The 16,564-nt window shown below is 36.2% G+C and overlaps 1 protein-coding gene across 5 annotated transcripts in view; it reads left to right on the top strand.

Moving 5' to 3' along the window:
- Window positions 1-16,564, top strand: part of GALNT13 (polypeptide N-acetylgalactosaminyltransferase 13) — a 919,989-nt gene that overhangs the window by 342,490 nt on the left and 560,935 nt on the right. For 2 of the 5 annotated variants that reach the window (XM_087435224.1, XM_087435220.1), the window contains exon 3: window positions 1,323-1,383. The exons of the other annotated variants lie outside the window; for them this stretch is intronic. The gene's annotated coding sequence lies outside the window, so the exon portion shown is untranslated. The remainder of the gene's footprint in view (window positions 1-1,322; window positions 1,384-16,564) is intronic. 5 annotated transcript variants of the gene reach the window in all.

A 16,564-nucleotide genomic window follows, 5' to 3' on the forward strand; every position in this document is an offset into this window, starting at 1 on the left:
TCTTTTATAAGTGGCACGAAGACTGCTTTCATGCATGGCTATCTCTTCTACCAGCAGTTATGAAAGCCATCACAAGTGACAGGTAGTCAGTATCTAATCGCTGGAGCTGACACTTGAGAGTCAGCCCAGGCAGAGCCCCTTGCCCCCCGAGGTCAAAACATATGTTACTCCACCATTTTGAAAAAGCTTTCATATCCTGCCCCACAGGGGAATGCTAAAGAAATAAATCCACTTCAGCCTTCTTGTCAAATGCGTGGAGGCCAACAAAATAAGCAGTCTGTGCTGTGGGAACTTGTTTTCCAACTATATAGAAGCTACTACTAAGGCCAGCATACAGATGAGTCACTCCAGGCACTCTTAATGGCCTGAACCAAGATTTATGGTGGAAATGGAATTTAAATTGGAGAGATATATGGGTTAAAGATTAGTTGGTAAAATAATATCATTCCTGAAACCGTAACAAGTAGCACTATCAAATACTTTTATCTTTTAGATAAAAGATAAAATACATTTTAACATTTCACTTCATATGAAATAGATGCTACCCTTATTTATTTCCCCTGGTCAAATTGGCTTGAGAGCCAATAAAGCTTGAGCAGCCCTCGCTGTGCTGTTGATTCTCTACCATCCACTCAGGAACATCTTTGGAGCTACAAGCATCCTGATTCCTGGATTCCCTCCCTCCTTGTTGATATCTCACTGTCTCTCACTGCCATTTGGCTGAGATCAGTTCTTTTCTACTTGTCACTCTCTGTCTCTTATGGCTCTCTGCTCTTGCATAGAGAAGCTATGTCCTTCAATGACCGTGGCCAAAGGAGAAAAATAAAATATTAAACAAACAAAAACCATAGCACCCTGACAACTTTCCTGCCACCACTTAGATCTCCGATTTCCCCTCTTTCAAAAATTACATTATTTGCTGCCACTTCCATTCTCTGGTTACCAACATCTCTGAAGTTCTTAAAGAGTGCCTCCTCTTCTCTAGCAATGAATACTGCTCTAAATAACTTGTTCTCTCTCCTCCAAGAGACCCCTCCCAGTTTTTAGGGCCCCATCCCTAAGTCCTGGGGAAAGTTCCTAGGGACTAGGCAAAAGGCATTGAATGACACCAGTATTGTACTGGAACATCACTTCTCCATGCAGTTTCTACATCCTAGAACAAATTCCTTAAATCTGTCCTACGTCATGGTGAGTTCTTGCTAACCTGGGGCACTCCTGCAGGGATTTAGAGACATTTGTTGTCTTTTTCATTTAGAATTGATATATCTACTGAAGTAGAACATACTTATCATTACCAAAATGTCCATTATTTTTTCACCTAGGAAGGCCTTCACATGCAAATGAAAAATCTGGAGGCCTGTTCTGTATCACAGAGTTCTCAAGGTAGGTTTTCAAATATGTAATTAAATGAAATACTTTATAGGCATATATAAGAATATCATGTTTTTAAATAATTAATGAAGTCCTGCCCTCACTTACCCAACAATTTTACCATATGCTTTCCCAAATTTTCCCATTATTTTGCCATATTCAAGAAGACCACATTCTAATGAACACCTCTAGGCTCTGAAAGCCATGTTTCTCGCTATTCTAAAGGTAATGAATATATCATGGCCATCAATCTATTTTTTTTTTTTTTTGAATGGTGAAACACTGGAACTGTTAAGCTTAAACAATTTGCAAAGTTGTAATTAAGGAAGGGGAAAATAGGCAATATTTAAGTGCTAAATAAAAAGTACTTAATGTATCTATTCAATCTTCCCAAGAGCCCCCACCAGCCTAAACTAAGCGAGGCCCAGTGAAAAGGGGCAAAAGCTAAAAGGATGGGTCTCCACACTTAGAGTTCTAAAGCTTGTCTATTTCATCCTGCTATTCAGTCTGAATACATTGTCAGGAAACAAACAAACAGGGTAACACTGCTTTATACTTAGCCCTTACCTCCTTCTTTTCATTCACTTCAAGTCTCCCCCATTACCTTTTCTCAAAAGTCAGTGGTAGGGAATATTGCCATAAGCTGTTAATTGAAAGCTAATTAAAATTACAAATGCCTATTGGACATTTCACATTCCTTATTCCGTTAGTATATCCATGAATACGAAATATATGTCTGAAGTAGTTCATTTTCTTTGCCATTGTCTAACTTTTGTCATTCCATTCCACCATGACTCTGGGGGCATACTCTCAGTGAACTATCAGCTTGCAAAGAACAGGAGGGCTCAGGATTTCACAGTGGTTTCCCCTCAAAATCCAATTGCCAGTCTCATGAAAAATTGTCATTAACTTCACTCGGATGTGTGCAATTTACTATTTTAACTGATCTGTAAAGGCTAATTGTAATCAGGGGTATTTTTGTGTGCCTACTAAGTGTTAATTGCTACCAGTGGCTTTGGCAGTAATTGGATCTGGGAATGAAGTCTAGAACAAACTGTCTGTGGAAACACACAGAGCCTCAGAGGCGGTGGCTGATTGCTCTGTAGCCCTCCAATCTCCTTAGTTCCCGGGGGTTTTGGCTGGCTTTGGCCCTTCTACGGTGTATCGGCAGCTCTCTCAACTGTGACTGGTGCACTGCCTTTTAACAGCTTTAAATGGTAGATGCTAATGGTTTTGCAGCCTTGCAGTTCTCCCAGCAGGTTTCCGTGCCTTGTACTACTTTATACACAATGTACTTTGAAAACATACATAAATTAAGGCTATAATTCCATCTCCAGTTTTTGGCATGTGTTACTTGTCAACTTTTCAAAAAGCAAATAGCTGATGTAAGGCATTCTAGCAGGCTGGGGTCAGAGTATTTCCTCCCTCTTCTCCCCAACTATGTCCTAGACCTTCCGTCTATAATCCATCCATTGCTCTTTTCTTGCCCTACATTAACACCATCAATCCTAAATTCACAATCTTTTTTGGTTTACCTTTTAGCTCCCTCTTTTATCTCTGTTTTGCCCGATTCATGGCTTGGTTCTCAGAGCTGAAAGCGGCAACAAGTTCAAGCTGTTTTTTGTTTTTTGGTTTTTTTTTTGTCATTTTACACATGTCTAGGGAAAAGGGCCAGGGGATGGTTTTCTGGGTAAAGCACTTTGGGATACTGAGTATTCTTTTTGTTCTCATTTTATCGAAAGGGAAATGATAAATGTTTCATTGGTAAGAAAGTTTTGAGAATTAAGAAGAGAAGGGGGAGATAGAAAGAAAACTCTTGCTCTGTTGAGTATCAGTTGTGCTGGTTACTTCCTCACCTGAGGCAGGACCTACCACCATTATGTAAAGTAGTGAGTGGGAGCCAGAGAGGAAGTGAGATGGAACTTAATTGCAGGGAGGGCTTTGGTCTCACTGGATATCTCAGATCCTCTAAAGCTCGCTCAGTGGGGAATGATAGTTCCCAGACAGACAAGACAGCCAATCATGACATTGAATTCTGAAATTCAGAAATAATGCCTTTTGTTAAACCTCTACGAGGAGGAACTATTCTGTATTGCACACAGCTCAGATTAAAATGTTTGAGGTGTTGCATTATTGGACATTGCTCTCCACCGAATGCCTAGGCTACATACTGACTGAATTTGGGGATCATGACAATGAGCACCAGAGACTTTTTAATGGCTCACTAATGATTTACTGAGTTTTGAATACCATACCAACACCACAAAAGAACTGCTAGGTCTAATAAGCAGGACTGTGACACCTAACTCCATAGAAAGGGAGCTAAAAAGTAAACAGCTTCAAGCTTCTCTGTTCCTAAACCAACCTCACAGGAAAGCCTCCTACTCAAAACATGTAATATTGTCGTGTTCCTCATAAAGAGACTGTTCTTTTACAGATGAATCCTGAATCCTAATAAAACCACTGACTCCAAATGACATTGGTTTGCCTACATCTCACCTGGCATGCTCTGAACCACACCCTTGTCACTTCATCTGTAGCAGTGAAGATAAAGGGATAAGAATTATTTTAATAACTTTGTTCAATAACGCTGGGGCACTTGGGAAGCAATGAAGCGTCCCTGCCTGGGTGGCAGTGTTTATTCCCCTGACATAAAAGGATTCCTTGATGAACCACTCAAAATAATAAACATTCTGCTGTGCCTTTGTTTTCTTCTGTTGGCTGTTTATTTTTCCTAATTGCTAGCAATGTTGCCACTTATGGGAAATAAAATTGCATATTAGCGAGTTCCACTTCCCTCTGCAGGGCCTCCACTGCGCTTTAATATTCTTTCAGACAGTAAGTGAAGCAGATTTTCTGCTACTACTGTGGCATTTTTAGTAGAAATTTAAGCATCTAAGAAATAACTTCTCAACTATTCCAGGATACCAATTTATTCATTTTTAGGTAGGATATTTTTTCAGGTATTGTTCTTAAATTATTTAGATTTGTTTATCTGGGAAAAAAAATTGAACATGCTGCTATGCAGAGAAACAACACAACTCAAAGAATTATTTCAATTTTATCACTTACAAAACACAAACTGAGTGCCTGTATTTAATATTTACAGCTAATTTTAAAATTTCTACATCCTTATTTTAAAACTTTCCGCTCTGATGGAACATTTCATAGCAAAAAAAAAAAGGAAGAATCAGCACAAATGTTTAATATTTCAATAACATGTTGAATTTTTAAAGACTGAGCCTTTTGTGATGACTGTTAAGCTAATCTAATGGCAGTCTGGTAACGGGCTTACATTGAGTAAGAACTGAACAGATTGTATAGCAACCAGCCAGAAGTCTTATTGAAGCATCATCAAAACTTTTCAACAGTCAGCACTTGGTCATCAATTATTTACAGCTAGATTTACTTACAAAGTTCCCAAACCTAGTAGAGACAAGAAATAAAAATACCTAAAAATTAGCAAATTTTTTACTCAAATCCATAGGATGTCTATAAACTCTATTCTTTGGCCTTGCTCTGGAATCATTTGAAATTCTGAGAATACCGCTCACTTCTCCTTTTCTCTTAGCCATGTCAATAAGATTCATTGATTTTTTTGCTTATTGAAGAAGTTCATGATTTTTGGAAAATGATTTTGAAAATAGATTGAAAATAAATGCAGTTTCATTATTATTGTTAGCACAATGCAAACCTAAAATAGATGCTTAAAAAATAAGCTAGGAGATCATGAGAGGTGAAGAGATGAAACTGGTCGTTAACAGTCAAGTGCAAAACAGAATAAAAACAAACAAAAAACAGAACTAAGCCTGATCACAAGCTAGTACCATGACACAAAGTAAGATGGTGAAATTTGTCTTTCATGTCCTTCAATGTCTCCTATTAACAATTCTCCTGCTGAAAGATATTCTGGTGTAAGATTAAAGGTTTTGTGTGTGTGTGTGTGTTTTTAATTTTACAAGTTATCCTTAAAAAGGTAGAAAGCTTTTAAACCCCATAAGAATAAATCCCTATTCTGGAGCTTGAAGCTCACAAAGGTACCGGAGGTGATATTTGCAGCAATGGGCCTTCTGGGTGTCCTTGAAAGCAAGTTCCATAGCCATCTGCACATCTGCTACCTCCATGACATGAAGAGGCAGCAAAGTGTGGTCTGGATTGAGCATGAGAAGAAATCCTGGGTGGAGGATTTGTTTCCATTCCTCACCAGCTGTGAGGACTTGTAGTTCCTTTACCTCTATGAACCCTAGCTTTCTTGTCTATATATTATTAATAACAGTAACTCCTATTCTGCTGACCTCACTGTCTTGTGAGGGTCAGGATTAGAATGCACTTTGAAAACCAAAGGCACTATACAAATGTAATGTGTTGTTACTGAACAGCACATTTAAAGTCTGTATCTAAGCCATATGTTTTTACACTAGGTGTCTCATTAAACTCTGGGATTCCATGTTTACGTAGGAAGGAATGCCATGGAGATTACCCTCAAGTTCCAGGGGAGGATTGTCTGTTGGATGTAACTAACTAGATCAGTTAATTATACTGGGACACCATCTCTGTTTTTATTCCACTGAATCTCTGATGTTGATGGCAGGGAGCCTAAAGCTTTAGTTTTCTGTCTTTACATTTGGTGCTGGTACTATCAGGATGATTGCAACAACCATCTGATCAGTAGTGGCTTAAAGAAGCTGAGAATGTGCAGCTTGGAAAAGGGAAGACCAAGACGATAAATTGAAATAGAAATTAGGGCTTGGGTGTTGTATTATTCAGGGTTCTCCAGAGAAACAGAACCAATAGGATGTATATAGATATACATAAGAGGAGATTTATTCTAGGAATTGGCTCACAAGGTTATGGAGACTGAGAAGTTCCACAATCTGCTGTCTGCAAACTGGAGAACCAGGAAAGTCAGTGGTATAATCCAGTTGAGTAAGGCCTGAGAACTAGGGGGCAGGGGTGGCAGTAGGGATGGGGGCATGAGCAGAGGTGCTGGTGTAAGTCCCAATGTACAAAGGCCCAAGAACCTGGAGCTCCGCTATACAAGAGCAGGAGAAGATGAATGTCCCAACTAAAGAGAGAAAGAGCAAAAATTAGCCCGCCCTCTGCCTTTTTGTTCCATTAGGGGCTTCGATAGATGGGATGATGCCTGCCCACCCTGGTGAAGAGGGAACTTCTTTATTCAGTCTACTGATTCAAATGCTAATCTCTAATCTTTTCCGGTAACATCCTAACAAGCACACCAGAAATAATGTTTTACTAGGTATCTGGACATCCCTTAGTCCAGTCAAGTTGACACATAAAATTAATCATCACAGATGTTATCAAATGTTTGAATTCCTGTCACATGAAAAGAGACTGGATTTATCTCTGGTCTCCTCCAAGTCACTAGATTCTATGTTCAAGTGGATAGCTTGCATATAGTTTTTTCTGGGGGTTTAATTGACATTGACTGAAAAGTACCTCTTTAATATGTAATCGATGAGGAGGAGGTATCTGCTTTCGTATTTGCCCAAAGTACCTCTGAAAAAACAAATATAACTAAGATGCAGTTGCTCTGCCTTTAAATTCCAAGATAATATGAAACCATGGGAAGTTTTCAAAAATTAGATGAATAAGGGTAGGTTGAAAAAAGTTCAAGAAGGCTTTTCTAGGGGGGAAAAAACATAAAGCTTATGATGGTCTACCCCATAGTGTCCAAGAATTTGGTCCCATGCTGCCAACTTCACAGATGTTACTTTTGAGGAAGATGGATGCCACTGGCCGTTGGTTCCAAAACTGTAATTTGAAACTTTAATGGGCTTTCCTAATGTGCCACATAGTTTAATCATATGAAAAAAGGGGTGTTTCTTGAATTTCTACCCTACAGATTTTTCACATTCTGCTGAATGTTTAAAAGGTCTTTTTTTTCCCTTTGTATGGAGTAAATTATAAAACATTCTTCGTACTATCTTTTGTGTATGTATATGGTAATCTTAATTAGTAATAATTTTTTAGTGCAAAGTGTTACCAGGAAATGCATAGAGCCTATAATTTTTCTTCAACAATGACTTTTTGCATTGAAAAGGAGTTATTATTCTGTTGAGGAGGATTTTAATTCCAACACAGTAAATCTTAAAATGAAGATTTCTGAGGAAAATGTTAACGTATTTCTTGTATATTTGGAATGGATTTTGCAGTCCTTTACTGGACACACACACACAAACACGCATACTCACATATATACATGGAAAAACTACCCAAATATGGTACTGATCTCCATGTACATGGACTCCACATATAAGTTACTCGAAATTATAACGAGCCATTTGGGAAGGTTCAATTAAAGTGATTGATTGGAATGGCAAGTCAATGCTGTGTCTAGTAACTCTCATAGACATAACTTGTGTGATTTTTAAAAATTGCAAATTTATTTTTTTTCATGAGGAATCAATATGTTGGGTTAATTTTTCTTTCGCCATTCCCTGATGCAGCCATAATTTGAGTGTGATGAAATGTGGCTTAGCTAGGCACACTTTAATGAAATTTCTGCAAAGTAAATTTGATAGAGGATACACCAACCTAGGCGTTGATAGGCCAAATAAAACTTATTTAGACAATGGAAGCCTAAACTTCTATCTATTCAGTTTTCCACATTAGAAATTTCTTTATTTTAAAAACATATGCAAATAAAACACAGCATTTAGCTCACATACTTTTTTCCCCTATTGAAGAAACACATATTAAATAGCTTGTCTCCTGTTCAAAATGAATCTTAGCAACTCATGGAGTCCCAGCTGCTGACCTGAAATCACACAATTAGAGCTTATAAATAGTAATATTGAGACCTATGTGACATTAGCTAATTATCATATGGATTTCAGTTATCTGATGTAGATTCTAAAGCTTTCTTTTCTCAAAAAGCTGTAGTTGAGAAGATCACAGTTAGGTTTATTCTGAACGCATTTGTTTTCCTTGAACTTTCTTAAATCTTGCACTTTTGCCATTATTAACCTGATATGAGTAAACATTACTCTGATTTCTAACAGAATAGACTGATTTTGTCTGTTTAGAAGCTTTGCATAAACAGAATTGTAAGGTATTGTTTCTGGCTTCTTTTGCTCAATAACATATTTGTGATATTTATCCATAGTTTTATGCTTAGCTATGTATCATTCATTCTCATTATCATATATTATTCCATTGTGTGAATTTTTATTCACTCTACTGTTAATGGGCATTTTTCTTTTTTCTTTTTTGGTTATTACAGATAGTGCTACTATGAACATTCAAGTGTAACATTTCTGTTAGGATTAGAGTGGAATGGAGTTGCTGGATAATAGTATACGCACACATTCAGCTTTAAATAGATACTGTCAAAGAGTCTTATAAAGTGGTTTTACCAATTTCCACTTACACCAGCAGTCTTAGAGGGTCTAGTATCTCCACAGCCTAACACTGGGTATTTTCTGTATTTTTCCTAGCCAATCTGGTTGGTATGTAATAGCACCACATCGTGTTTTTACCTTATATTTCCTAATGACTAACGAAGTTGAACCCTTCATGTGTGCAGTAAAGCATACGATAAGGTCATTTGGATATTTTCTTATGTGGAATGTCTGTAAAAACCTTTCCTTATATTTTATGCTAGTTTTTCTGACCTTTTCTTATTGATTTGTAAGGGTTATTTAGAAATTTTGAATATGAATATTTTGTCAGATATATGTATTACGAATATCTTTTTCTTTTTGTGGATTGACTTTTTACTCTCTCAATGCTATTAATAAATATATGTTAATTTTAATATAGTCTAATTTATCATTTTTAATTTTATAGCTGCTGTTCATTGTATCTTGTTTACAAAATACCTGCCTACTCCAGTACAAAATAATTGTGCTGGGTTTTTGTGTTTTTCACTAAAAGCTTTATAATGTTACAGTTCATATTCAGATCTGTATCCCTCTGGAGTTAATTTTCATGTAAGATGAGGAGTCAAGATTTACTTTTTTCTAATGGATTACAGTTGACTAGTACCATTTATTGAGAAGACTATCCTTCCTCCAGTGCACTGTGGTGCCTTGTCATAAATCAGATGAATACATTAATACCAGGTATTATACATACATATACATACACATATGTATACATATATACACATATGTATACATATATATACATACTATATTTATATATTTAAATTATAGACTCTATTCTCTTCTATTGGTCAGTTGTCTATGCCAATAACACGCTGTCTTAACTACTATATTTTATAAAAGCTTTGGTTCTTCAGTAGATAAATTGTCCAGTTTTATCCTTTCTCAAATTTGCCTTCACTGTTCTTAACCTCTGCTTTTCCATACACATTTTAGAATCAGACTTTTAATTTCTACAAAAAAATTCTTGATAGGATATTGATTAGTATGCATTGATTCCAAAGATCAATTAATTAATTTAATATCGGGACTTCAAATCCAGATCATGTCACACTTCCATTATTTGTTTTCTTTATCACATGTTTAGTAATTTTCAGTATAAAGATTTGGTTAACTTTTAAGTATGTTTCCAATGCACATATGATCTAATTAACCCTTTATGAATCGAACTTTGTATTGTTGTAAAAACAAACAAGCTCGCTATAATCTAGGTATAAGAATTGGATCTTAGTGTCAGTTTTGCTCCCAAATTGTCAGCAAGTCATAAACAGTTGTCCTCACTGTCTTCAGTGAAAGTGTCATAAAACTAGATCAAATCTGAAATCTTGTCTAGCTCTGTGTAAGGTTTTAAATCTATAAATTTGGAAAGTTGATATGAAGCTGGGAATGTCCATAGATCTTGCTTTATGAAGTATGGAAATACTGGAAATATCTTTTTATTAAATAAAGGAGGAATATATCTGATGCACATCATTCTAGGTCATCAGGATTGCTTTATTCATGTCTAAACATGGCAGAAGCAGATTGGGGCTGAGTTTAATATTAAAATAACATGTAGTTTTAATGGTCCAATTAACTTATTCATTTACCAGGTCCACACCTGACGGACGGTGGAGCATTGACATTACTGAAGTGTATTATACAGCAGAGTGATATAACTATAGAACTCAAAATTTACCACAGAGGAGGCATTTGTTGGTTAAATCTATTTTTTAGATTTATTAATTGTTACTGTGAACATAAGGTTTCAGGATAGGGATTGAGTTTAGGACATATTTTATATTTGTCAGTTTCATATTTTGACATCATTTTGTCTGCAACGTGGAGCTACTCTAAACTACAGTGAGAAAGATATACTGTCTAAATAAAACTGGAAAAGAGATTCCTTGGCCAGTGATGAGACTAACGTACATAACTGTTTTGTGTTGTTTTGTTTTGTTTTAAGTAATGTGCTTTACTGTGGTATATATCAGCAGCCATTGACACTCCCAGTGCTAATAAATGGTGATGTAGTAATGTGCTGTTTTTTGAAATAAATAGAATACTCTTTTTTCTCATTTTAGAAAAAAAATAGTTTTTTGAGTCCTTGAATTATCTGATACTCTACAGAGGCAACACAATGAGTAGTAGATCTCAGGACACTTTATCATTCTGAAAGTTTTTCTGGACTGAAAGATCACTGAACTGTATGTGAATTTAAATAAATTAATATATGCTACATCCATGGTAGATCATTATGTGGGGTTCAAGGATATATCTCTAAGTTTGTGAGACAGACATTATAGAGAGGGCCAATAACACCTTCTTCTTCCAACATCTTTGATTTCACATTTAGGAATTTTGAATCATTTACCTAATTTATGTGAGCATGTGAATGTGTACATTAATTATATTGAAAGAAAATGAATAGAACATTATACATTACAATCTTGCTTAGGAGCAGTTACCACAGTCGGTTATTATAAAGGGTTAATGAGGCAGAAGGCATAGGTTTAATTTTTGGTAGACCAATTTTATACTGTAATATAACCAGGAACTCTACCCTGGCATGTTCCAGACCTAAAATGAGTGCAATGGCTGAATCAAGGCCCATGTAGTAGGGTACAAATCTACCTTCTATACTGAGAAAATCATTCAAAGTGCATATTTTCCCATTAGTAAATGAATAGAAACATATTCATGTGAGAAAAACCCATACCGTTGAAGAGTCTGCAAATAGGTACTAAAACATGAGCAAAAACTGTGGTTGCTTATCCAAGTATTTCCGCCTTCTTTGCCAAATAAACTCAGATTACTTTTTAGGTAACAAGGTGGAGGACTCTGAATTTCAAGAAAGGTGGATTTGGCATCCATGCTGGGGATGGGCACGTGATCCAATACTAGCCAATGAGATAAAAGGGAGTATTTGTCAGTCGGAACTTCTGGAATGTTTTGCTTCCTAATAAAAGCATGGAGACAGAGGAACGTTCTTTCTCAGCTGTGGCCAAACTCCTTTTAAGGTGTTGTGTTGCTTGGAGTTGTAATAGCCATATTGCAGCCCTGAAGTGAAGAGCCTGAGGGTGAAAATTCAACAGGTAGAAATGGTAAAGTGGAAGAGTGGAAAGATGTTAAGATCTTGAATCAATGAGATGAACCAATGTTAACTACTATTTACCTCCATATTTCTTGTAATACAAGGAAAAATAAACCCTTGTTTGATTAAGCCATGTGTTATTATGGTGAAAGCATTCCTACCAAACAAAACATAAACACAATTAGGTTGTAGATAATCCATCCTCTTCATCCGTCATCTGTTCATTGACGTAGATTAGACTCTGCAAGAGGTGGAGCTAGTGAAGTTAGCCTGCCCTTTAAGTCATTCTATAAACTTTAAGAGGGCAGGGTCGTGTTTGTTTATTCACATACAGCTCCTAACACTGTTCCTTAAAGGTGAAAACATTTAAATAAATGTTTGTAGAATGATTTTCTTTAGGCCACAGTGATAAAATCAGCTGGGTGCAGCTCCTCTTTGTCCTATCTCTTTTCACATCCGATACCTACATGCATGCATATTTGCATGTTCATGCTTCCATGTTTCACAATGGGCTTACCATCATGTTAAGGAAATTGTTTTCTGTTCTCTTATAAAAGGATTAATTCCAGCAACCTTGTAATTCAGCCCTTTTCAGTGAAGACTTCTAGAATGAGTGTTATGAAGCCTCAAAAGTCGCTTCCTCTCTGTGTAAGGCGTTTACAGCTGCTATTGAGCAAATGGTTATTGGCAATAACCTGGTGGTCTAAAGTGGAAACCACTGCAGGCAGGTAGCGGCAAAGTGTTCATTTCACAACAAGTGAACTTATAGAGTAAAACTTAATGTGAGTTAAATCATTTTGAGTAACACAGAGTATGAACTTGGAGCCTTGAGTGGATTTTCCTGCAGACTGTCCATTTAAAACACCTAAATCTCCTTCCCTATTCAACAGCGTTCTCTTTCAGATTACTGAATTCATCTTACAGCCATCCCTTTCCATTTCTTCCATGTCCACGCTTTCTTCCTTCTCAGGAAAACAGTCAGGTTGCTTGATTATCTTAGACACTCTTGTACAGCTGAGGACCATGTCTGGTGTCTATTCCATTGCTTAGGTAGATGTTTAAGTCACTAAGTCTTGTGAGTGCCTTAAGCTATGTATGTCAGAAACCATGTTCCAGGTAGCTCAGTTAAGTTTGCTGGCCTCTGGTGGCCCCCATGTGCACCCCAAAAATGTGCTTGTTTTTCGTTTTGTAGCTAGAGGTTTCTCTTCTACCCTGTAAAACATTTACCAGGAAGAGGTTTTGCTTTTCAGTTTCATAATGTATTATAATTAACATGCTTTCACTCAAACAATTGTTTTCACTTTTCTCTCATGTGTGAACCCCTTGTGACAGTATCCATTGGAAAAATCATAGCTGCTAGTGGGAAAACAAAAAGAGGATTGTCTTTGTCACCTGAATTGTAGCTGTTTTGACTTAGTGACTTATCAGAACACAGGTCTGCTAAGTCTGGTCTCCCAAGTCTACAACAGGCAAACAAAACTGGAATGGAATCTAAAGGGACGTAAGCAAGGGCTCAGGGAGAGATTTGCACATGCAAGCAGCCTGCTTAAACTGCAGGGCCTACAGATAGTCTGTGTCATGCAAATGTACCAATATCCTAAAGACTGGTGAGTTTTGATTGGCTGCAAAAAGGATGGATCCTGCCCAGTAACTTGGTTTGCTTTTCTTTTTAGGAACAACAGTGGGGCTTACATCTGCATTGCATTCATTCCTCTCTAGGCTGTGACTCTAGATACAATTGTATTCTGTGCTACTTTTGAGGTATTATACTTTGGAGAAATGATACTCCGATCAAGCTAATATTTTTTGGCCTAAGTCACAATTAAACGTTTTGGGGCATTAGTTGTTTTTTGTTTTTCCATACATGTTAGCATTCTATTTTTAATTGAAAATACCAGCTTTTGAACTTTGGATGGTAAATTACCAGAGGGTCACAATCAAGACCTAGATCTGTCTTTTCATTTGCACCTCCCAGAGTAACTGGCGACATGACTTTGAACCACGACTCTCCATCAGTACCTGTACCTCCCCGGCTGCTTGGCAGAGTGCAGAACCACTGCTTGATATTACCCAAAGGACGAAACACGCGAGTCACAGCTGCAGGGATTCTTTACGCTGTGTTCTGTGTCATGTTTGGAACCACATTTCTGAATTTTTATTTTCAGAGAATTTAATTAATATCTATAGGCATGCCCTACCTGCTTCTATTTCTGACAGCAATTCTTGCTTAATGGAGTTTTTAAAATAAAAGGACTTTGAGTTTGGGCTCTAGAGCTTCCTGTTTTTTCTTTTTTTAATGGTTTTAGGTTGTTGTACAAGGGAATAGACTTCTTTCCCCCAAGCTCTCATACATCGAAAGCGTGAAGCTTTCACATACATAGAATTTTCTGAGTGACACACAAAAAGAGCTGCCTTTTTAAGAAGTTGCAATTTAAGAATAGGTAAAATTGAAGTTACTGGAAAAAAATTCTAAATATAATTTTTTTTCATATTATGATAATGCCAGTAGGCCATCTTGATGAGGACAGGCATTGAATTTGCTTTTGCAATAAGAGATAGATATTACTACCATGCATACCATAGACCCCACTCTAAAAGCTTTACGGTTTTAGATTTTACATTTAAGATAATGATTCAAGTGGCATATACTTCTGTATATGGTGTGAGGTAGAAGTCACAATTCACTTTTTTCCCCATATGGATATTGAGTTATTTCAGCACCATTTGTTGGAAAAAACCTTCTTTCATTGGATTGCCTTGGCACCTTTGTGAAAACTCAAATGACCGTAAAGAGGTGGATCTATTTCTAAATCTTTATTCTGTTCTACTTATGTATTTGTCAGTCTTTTTTACCGTATCTTATTGTCCTGATTACTGGAGTTTTGTCTGTGGAAAGGTTTTTGATAACAAATTCAAAATTCAATTTCTTCAATACTTATAGGAGTATTCAAACTTTCTGTTTCGTCCTGTGTCAGTTCTGGTAAGTTGTATTTTACAAAGAATTGTCTATTTTATCTAAGTTTAAAAATTTGTTAGCTTGGTATTCTGTAAGCTTCTTGAATCTTTAAATTTGCCTTTTCACTACACTTATAAAACTATTTTCAAATATATTTTCTGTCTGATTATTTTTCTTCTCTCCCCTTGGGTCTCCAAATTCATCTATGCTATGTATTTTAATAGTTTCCTTACAGGTTCCCAAGGGATTGTTCTTTTTTTTTTTAATTTTTGTTTTTTTTTAATTCATATTGGATCACTTCTATTAATCCATCTTCAAATTCACTGATTCTTTTCTCTTCTAGCTCCATTCTTGCAAATTTTTAATTTTAGATGCTATATTTTTATCTCTAGAATTTTTATTATATATATTTCTATTTCTATCTGAAAATTATTACCTTTGTATTCATTGTGAGCATATTATCCTTTACTTAATGGCTTCTTTTAAGTCCCTGTCTAATTCCAACATCTGAATCATTTTGGCATTAGTCTTTTCTTTCTAGACTTATTAAAATTTTCCTGATCATTATGTGTTGAGTAATTTTGGATTATATCCTGGACATCGTGAATGTTTTGCTGTGGAGACTTCGGGTTTGGTAATATTCCTTCAGAGAGAGTTCTTGGGTTGAAATTATGAGAGAGATTTTGTTATGATTGTTTCAGAAGGCTATTAACTTCATTCAATTCGGAATTGCATCCACCATCTCTTGGGTGGCAGCTCAAATCTCAGCTGGGCTGCTTTGTGAATGTCCTACACATGCATGGTTCATGTTCAGCCAGAGATTTGAGCAGAGTTTATGCACAGAATTTGATACAGCCCCTTTCTACCTCTCTCTTTTCTAAGATTCCTCTTTCACTTTCCAGTGGCTATCCTCTTATACTTAAGACTAGAAAGACTGGATTTTCTACCAGAGTTTTAGCCTTCCTGTGCAGTGCCTGCACTTAAGCTAAAAGTTTTAAAACTGGGAACCTTAGTTGCACTAGAAGCAAAAGCCAAACTCCATTGTATTTTGTTATCTAATGTTGATTAACAGAAGTCTGAAAATATCTTATTTTTTTTTTCTATGCATCTAGCTTCTTCCATTTAGTTTTCTTAAGTTCTTTCTTTGGATTTGAAATTTGTTAAATTCATCAGTTTTAGTATCATATCTTATTATTATTCCGGATTATGATGAGCCATTTCAATCTTTATTCATTTAGGAAAGTTATCCTGTATTATATGTCTATATATGTTTTGCTGTTTCACCATTTCGGTTTTCTTCTCTAGTCATATCAGTTATCCATATATTTGCCTTTCCATTATATCTATCAGCTTCTATCTAATATTTTCCATATCTTTTCTTTTGCTCTGCTCTTTGGGGGGCTTTTTATCAACAGCTGCTATATACAATTTTACTCTGATTCCTAGATTTTTTAAATTCATGTTTTGCACAACAGTTTGCATAAGATCTATGTTTATTTCCTTCATTCCTTAGTCTTTCTCATGGTAGGTGCTTAATACATCTTTTTCGTTAAGTAAAGAATCCAAGCTGTAATATAGCTACCTAATATTTCTTATATTTTATAGTATGAAGCTAGAACCATTGCCTGGTTTCGGTGTTGCTGCTGTGTTTTCTTTTTCTTTTTTTTTTTCTTTCTCTTCATTTCAAGTAGTTTTGTAAAGGGAAATTATGAATCTGCACGTATATCATAATTTTCCCCAGAAATGGAGCTTGTCAGT

Source organism: Ceratotherium simum, chromosome 9, assembly GCF_057802395.1.
Source record: "Ceratotherium simum simum isolate JZ-2026a chromosome 9, ASM5780239v1, whole genome shotgun sequence".
In the NCBI taxonomy this organism is placed as follows: Eukaryota; Metazoa; Chordata; class Mammalia; order Perissodactyla; family Rhinocerotidae; genus Ceratotherium; species Ceratotherium simum.